Source organism: Artemia sp. Qi Xiang Cuo, chromosome 9, assembly GCF_049724085.1.
Source record: "Artemia sp. Qi Xiang Cuo chromosome 9, ASM4972408v1, whole genome shotgun sequence".
In the NCBI taxonomy this organism is placed as follows: domain Eukaryota; kingdom Metazoa; phylum Arthropoda; class Branchiopoda; order Anostraca; family Artemiidae; genus Artemia; species Artemia sp. Qi Xiang Cuo.
In genome coordinates, this window is record NC_142802.1 from 53,267,383 (window position 1) to 53,275,177 (window position 7,795).

Sequence of the window (7,795 nt, forward strand, 5' to 3'; positions counted from 1 at the left end):
TATTCATACTACTGAATAGCTGATTCATACTACTGAACAGCGCTATACTACTGTTGTCTGCTCACTATTCATTATAAAACAATTTCCCAAGACAAGTTTTCACACATCTTGAAAATACATCCAGGCTTGTCTTTCTCAAAAATTTTCCATCATTCCTTTCCTCTAAAGGATATCCCATATATTTTTTCCTCTAAAGGATGACTCCCCGAATATAGAATCCCTCTGCCCCCCCCCCTAATAAAAATACGGTAGCTACGCCCCTGCTCATAGTTGAACCAAGCGCTATTCTAACAGCCCCAGGCATCGCGCCATTCAGTGTCACGTAATTTTGAATGGATTTTGACTTTGTATGATTTAATTTGTTATGCTAAACGTTTAAGTGTATGTGATTTATTGAAATATTATTTATGACTATTTATTAAATTGATTTGTTTGTGGGTTCACCAATTTTCATTTATAATTAGCATTGATATCAGCGGGCCACATAAAGCCAAAACTAAAATTGTAGGCAGCACAATAGCGCTGCCTAAGTAAAGATACAGGATAAGTCAAAGTATTATTATGGAAATAAAAATTAAAACAATTAAATGATTTCTGGATCGGATCCCCCTCCACCAAATTCCATGACCAACCTACAACTGATTTCACCTATTGACTATATGACCTATAGATTTGACTAAATAACGAATATTATCATAAAAAGCACTAAGTTTTATTTTCGTTTTCAATGATTTCTTTTTCATTCAGGAAATTATGAAAATATTCACTGTACATCTACCTTCTTATTCTTCAATGATTTCATTTCTGTCGTGTTTGCAGATGTAGAGGGTATTTTCATTTCTACTTTTGAAAGTTTTAAACCAAGAAAATCTAATCTTGAACTGACCGATTTTAGGAAGTAAAAGTACCCTAAATATCAAGGAAACAAATTTGACATGTGCAAACGTGGTGAAACAGAAGACATAGAACATTTTGCAATTTTGCCATTAACTAAGCTGCTCTATTTACTTGATGATAAGGTTTTAAAGGCAGTATATTTGGAAAAATATGAATTTGGAGCATATTATGAAGCGTAATGGACCCCTGTTTTTCGTGTTTTCCTTAAATTAAAAACAAAACATGGATTATTTAAAAAAAAATTATTTGCTCGAAGTAAAGAGCGAAGTTAACACTTAAAACGATCAACAGTTTTAAAATTATCCAAATTATTAGGAAGGCAACTGCCCCCTTGCTTCCCCCTAAACGATGCCACTGGCCATTACACTGGGCTCCGGTGCCAGGCAATGAAAGCAGGATGTGACAGGCAATGAAAGCAAAAGGGCTATTGAAAGATATTGGAATTCATATCTTAATGCAGCAAGTTCTATTGGGTGTGGAGGTTTTGGAGAATCTTTGATTGAGAGAACTGATGTGCTCTCACTCGTTGCTCCGGCAGCACTTTTTTTTATTGCTGATATGTCTTATTACAGTTGATCTAACAACAACCGCAATGGGTATTTCTTCAGAAGGTCCTTTCCTTGCTCAAGATATTCAAGACGAGTGTTACAACGATATTCAAGAGGAAGATGCACAACAAGGTAAAGTCAGTAATACTTTGCTTTCTTTTTTTAATATATTTGAATATATATATATTTTTGCCCATTTAATCAAGTGTAACGTAGTCATTGCTTAGTAATCAAACAACAAATCTTGGGAATAGTAGTTTCCAATATTCCCCCTATTATTAAAATTTCTTGAACCAATAGAGAAACAAGGGAAAGATTTAGGCTAAAACAGTACTTTTCAACTCTAAAGTATTCCAAACCTCTGTTCAGGGCTAACTGGCTTCTAGAGACAGGAAAAAATTCTGCTTGGTCCCCACAACTTTTGGCTGAAAGTAACCCGATGTTATTTCAATTGAATAAATTACTTCTAATATTTTTCTTAAAAACTAGTTGTTTAGTAATATACTATACTCAAAGCGTGCCATTTCCATTTTTAATGGGGGCATTCAAGGGATTTGTTTAAAGCTCAAGTCAAGACAATATGCTGCGGTCAATAGTTCTACAGGCATACTTAGGCCATCTCTGTTTTCCCCTTATTTTCTAAATTCAATAGTTACTGCATCGACAGTATAAAATCTTTATACCCACGTGATCTGGACCTATTTAGGAAGATTTTAACTACCCTCCTTCCCTCAGTACAGGTATCAATCTGAAAAGATTGATATATATGTTCGGCAGTCTCAACCAATTATTTGCCCTCGCAAAGTCTTCATCCAGACCTTGTTCTTTTGCTAAACCTTTCCAATACCATCCATTGGACCTTTATCGGGAGTTGTTTCTTAGAACAACCTGAAACTAGCGCACTCATAATCTGCTGTGTCGCAAATAATTGCACCAATAGTGTGGATGCTATTGCATTGATTTGCAGCACCGTCAATCCGGCGATATATAATACTAGGCTCGAAAATATGTGCATGTGAATGGCCAACACAAATCTCAAGACACGTTGTAACGACGTTCTTTGCTGAGGGTTAGGTAGTCCCTTATAACTGTATATCTCAAATGAGCAGATGTGCAGATATAAAACTACACTATAAAACTAACAAAATAATAACAACACAACAATTGAACAACCATTATAACATATCTAGCAACCATTTAATATCAAACAACATTAAACAACCAGCAGTAGGCGGGCGTCAGAGGCAAATTTACTTTGATGGTGATACAAAACCGGCATATCATTAGTAGCACCAATGTCAGCAACTATTTTTCCATTGTGATAAGAACGTGGAAAATAAAGAAGAAACTTGCGTTTCTTCGCGAGTTTGCCTCTGAAATAAAGAGTAAATTTGCCTCTGACGCCCGCCTACTGCTGGTTGTTTAATGTTGTTTGATATTAAATGGTTGCTAGATATGTTATAATGGTTGTTCAATTGTTGTGTTGTTATTATTTTGTTAGTTTTATAGTGTAGTTTTATATCTGCACATCTGCTCATTTGAGATATACAGTTATAAGGACTACCTAACCCTCAGCAAAGAACATCGTTACAACGTGTCTTGAGATTTGTGTTGGCCATTCACATGCACATATTTTCGAGCCTAGTATTATATATCGCCGGATTGACGGTGCTGCAAATCAATGCAATAGCATCCACACTATTGGTGCAATTATTTGCGACACAGCAGATTATGAGTGCGCTAGTTTCAGGTTGTTCTAAGAAACAACTCCCGATAAAGGTCCAATGGATGGTATTGGAAAGGTTTAGCAAAAGAACAAGGTCTGGATGAAGACTTTGCGAGGGCAAATAATTGGTTGAGACTGCCGAACAGTTCTGAAAAGTCCTGAAAGTAGACAAGACATCCTTATGGTCCTATATCTCACCACTTCAGTACTTGATGCTGCCCAGTCATTTCCTGATTCCTCAAGCTATCAGACAGCCGATAATCAAAAGTCATAAAAAAAAACTTGGCTCAACATACAATGAGAAGACCCTTCAAGCGAACTTTCCTTCCAACTTTTCATCCATCTTATCAGATGGCTACTTTCTTGTAGTTTATGATCCTGAGCTGTCGGGAATTGAAGTTGAAGGTCCAAGAAACCCTAAAATTACAAATTACAACAAGTCGAGGGAGAGTAATAATCCCCTAAAAATAGCAACTGGTTGATTTCAATCGAATCAATCAATGAATGGCATGTTCATCATAGTTGTGCGCTCAATTGTCGGATTCACCCCTTCCATATTCTTTTGGAGTGACCTTCCTCAGAAAAGTTGGTGCTTCTCTGTACTGCATCCAGTTACATTCAAGTAATCGTTATGAGATTGAACATTCCAGAGTGACTCAGATTTTGCTTAACCCTGTTATTTGCCGCAAATTATTCAATTACATGTTTCCATACCCAAATACCAGTGATGACTCGTATTAAGTGATGTGAATTCTTATAGCTTGCATTCAAGTATTTTACTATCGAAATAATAATAATAAAAAAACTGTACATTTTTTGCACAATGTCATAAACGGAAGTAAGTCCCTTGTGTATGGCACGGTGCCCTGTGCACAAAATTTTGAAATTTTGTAATCCTTTTCTGTCTAAATCGCACAAAGATAAGCATTTTCATAGGGACACCTCAGAAGAGGGGTTCTCAATTGGTAATAATGCGATTAAAGAAGATCCTTCTGCTGTGTGTAGGTCAGATTTTTCTAGCAAATCTTAAGAAATGTTTAATAGAGCTTGAAAGTTCTCACTAAAACTGGGCATTCGGTACCCAGGTCGGTGCTTTTTGGGATCTAAAGTTAAGGTCGGTGCTCTTTGGGATCTAATTAGTTTGCTACTTTTGGAAGGTAAAGGCGTCAAAAGTCGGGAGACCTGATTACTCATTTCGATAACCTAGTAAATACAACAAATTAAGTTTCTGTTCTAACATTTTTTTTTAGATCTAGTTCAAATCAGTGGCCCAAATTGACGAAAATGTAGGTGGGAAAGGATTTTTCCGTTTTTTAAATGAAAATATAAAAAAGGTATTTTCTGAAGGTATATTCGTAAGGTATTTGAGACTTTTGCCAAAAAAAAAAGATATTTTGAAAATCTAGGGGGAGGGAGGAAATTTTGAGTCCTGACTAATCGACGGGTAGGACCTCTGGGAAGTTTCTCCTGCAGTTTTCTTTGTTTAGAGCAACCACGGATGCTTTATAGCAAACTTAAATGTTTCTGGTACATCAAGGAATATTTGTTCCCTTTTTTCTTCCGTCTATTTTACTGACTACGTTTCCCATCAAAATAGTTTTTGAAAACTAGAATGCCGTTGAGAACCATCATATATGCTATCGTGTTATGTGCATAGCTTAATTGATTTTCATGAGTGCTGAAATTAGCAGTCGGCATACCCAACTTTGGATAGCTTCATATCCCTTGAGTACCGAAATTAGTAGACTGTTCCTCGCTTTTAGGTTCATACAGGCCGGACTCAGGTACTGAAGCACCGACTTTAGTTTCATCAGAGATTGAGGGTGTGCTCATACAGTAAATGAAAGCTATTTGTTTCTATTTATTGACGTATGCGCAGTCGCTGAAAGCTCTATAGTTACTTGGCTAATCAAGCAGAACGATCGCAAGTTATGAAAACCAATACCGAGTTTTCACCAACTATCACGAGGGACTTGAGGTGGGGCTTGTGCCCCATTAGACTTTTTGCCGTCCCCCTAGATTTTGAAAAAATATCTTTTTTGGAGGTTACTTTTTACTGAAAATGCCTATGTTTAATATTTTCGTTGAAAAAATTGAAAAATAACTGTAAATTTACCTCTCCTCCCCTAATTTTGAAAAATGTCCTCTGCCCCACCTCCCTAAGTTTTCGTAAATTGACACCACTGCAGCTGTTCAAAACCAAGGATTTTAGAGCCAATCCCTCTAAAAAACCTAGCTGGATTTCTGAAAAAAATAAACAAGCTGATCAACGTTTCTCTCTTTAAAGAAAAACCTTACAGAGGTAGTCTAGAGAACGTTTTGGTCAGCTTTGCTGACCAAAGTTGTGCTTTTCCTTATCGATTGAGCTATTGTTGTCAACCCCTGAAAATTACAAATCTTGAGTTGAAAGAATAATTTTTTCTTCAAGAGAAATGCTTATACGTTCCTTAAAGGCGATCTCAAAATGCATTGTTTCTGTTTTAAACAACTTTATTTTCTATTTGCTGGTAACCTATCAGCGTTGTTACTTTTAGAATATATAATTCATACAAGCTAATTCTTATTTGTTTTCTATCTGAATATTTATTTGTTGGGATAACAATTTGGTCCTGTCATTATTAGAAGCCACTAATAGTATATAACTCAGAAAACGTATATAAAGCCTATCCCCTGTTTTTGGCATGCTGTAAGGTTTTTTGCTTAAAAGTTTATGTGTGTGGTAGAGATGAAAGCAAATTCCAAGATTCAGCGTGGCAACGCTGACGGAAATATCATTTTGCCCTAAAAACTTGATAATTTCAAAACAGTCAAAAGAGAAATCGCTTTCAGGTGTGAATAGACCTAAGACGGGTTCAGGGGTCAAAAAAATATTTCATTTTCATATCTTTGGTACTTCAAATTTTATGGGTAGATACGTTTTATTATTCGACTAGGCAGTATAGGCTATCTAGCCTTAGCATGTGGTTGATTGACATCAGTGAATGTTTCAAATCTTATAATCCTCCAACACCCCCCCATCCTGCGCCTAATCAGATGATTTCCACGGATCAGGGAGGTAACACTAATGAAAATTTGATACTTTCCTAAAAACTTAATAATTTTGAAACAGTCAAAAGAGAACATATATACATAGAATATAGATACTAGAACGTGTCTAGGAAAAAGTGCTTAGAAGGGAAGACAATCATAGAAGTCATGCAGACTGTAAAAAAGTGAAACCCTTGGTATGGTTTGGGGGGAGGGCACGAGCCAGAAGGAAACTATAGCCAAAATACTGTGCCATGTTACAAAAATACAGCCAATAAAAACTAAAACATCCTCCTCAGCACGTTGCCTTGACTGAAATAACGTTTTATTTTATAATTTTTCAGTAATTTTAACCAAAAGAGTTAATTTCAGAGTAAATTTCAATGACAGCATCAAGATTTAGGAATTTGTCTTAGACTTTGCAACAACCATATCTGAAAAACTCATTTACCACGTGATCCGCACATAATGTTTTATTTTAACCATAGTTCAATCTATTTATGCTACTCTTCTCAGGTTGTAAATTTTTATTTTTCAATGGATGCCATTTAACTTCCTGAGACTGGAACACCGATAATAAATAAAGTAGTAACGTCAGTTAATTCCTAATTATAATTTAAATAAATACCACAACATAGATTAATTTCAAGATCCCAACATATGGCAAGTAGAGCAAAAAAAAGAAAATTTTCGTTGGCCTATTTATTGTCCTTTTTTAATAATAAAAACTGTTATTCTCATACTGACATTAACTGAAGTTAAATAGTACTAACAAGTTTAAATAGCATTTTGATGAGTGTAAATCAGCAGAGATCAAAATTAGCGTCATCTACAACAGTCTGAGAAAATTAAGTAATCAAGACGTTTAATATAAGTATGATCAAATGGTAGTAGGAATTTTGAACTTCTGAAGTTGTTATAACATCTTTTATCATAGTTATGTTCGTATGGCTGTATGTTCGTATAAATGATGAAGTTGGCTTCGCAGCCCGTCTTTTATCACACAGTTTTAAAAAATACGAAAAAACGCGAATAATCATTTATACTATAAGCTGTTTTTCAATCGGATTTAAACACTATTATAAGCGTATTATGTCTAAGAAAATAAAATTCTACTGGATGAGAAATTGAAAAGATTTACGAGCATCTAAAGAAGAAGAAAAAACTAAAAAATCTTGCCTGATTTTGAAAATCAAATAGTATTGTAGAGGGTTACGGTGACCAGGCATATAGACTGTGGCTTGTTTTAGAAACTGGGGAAAAATTTGAAAAAAGGAAAAACAAATGGGCAAATTATACAGAAAAAATAAAATAGCGAAAATTTTTGATTTTTTTTTGTGGTGGGGGGGGGGGGGTGAGCCCAATCAAGCCCTCCTCTACCTGTATTTGAAGTATATATATATATATATATATATATATATATATATATATATATATATATATATATATATATATATATATATATATATATATATATATATATATATATATATATATATATATATATATATATATATATATATATATATATATATATATATATGTATATATATATATATGTGTGTGTGTGTGTATTTGTGAGATATATCTAATCACC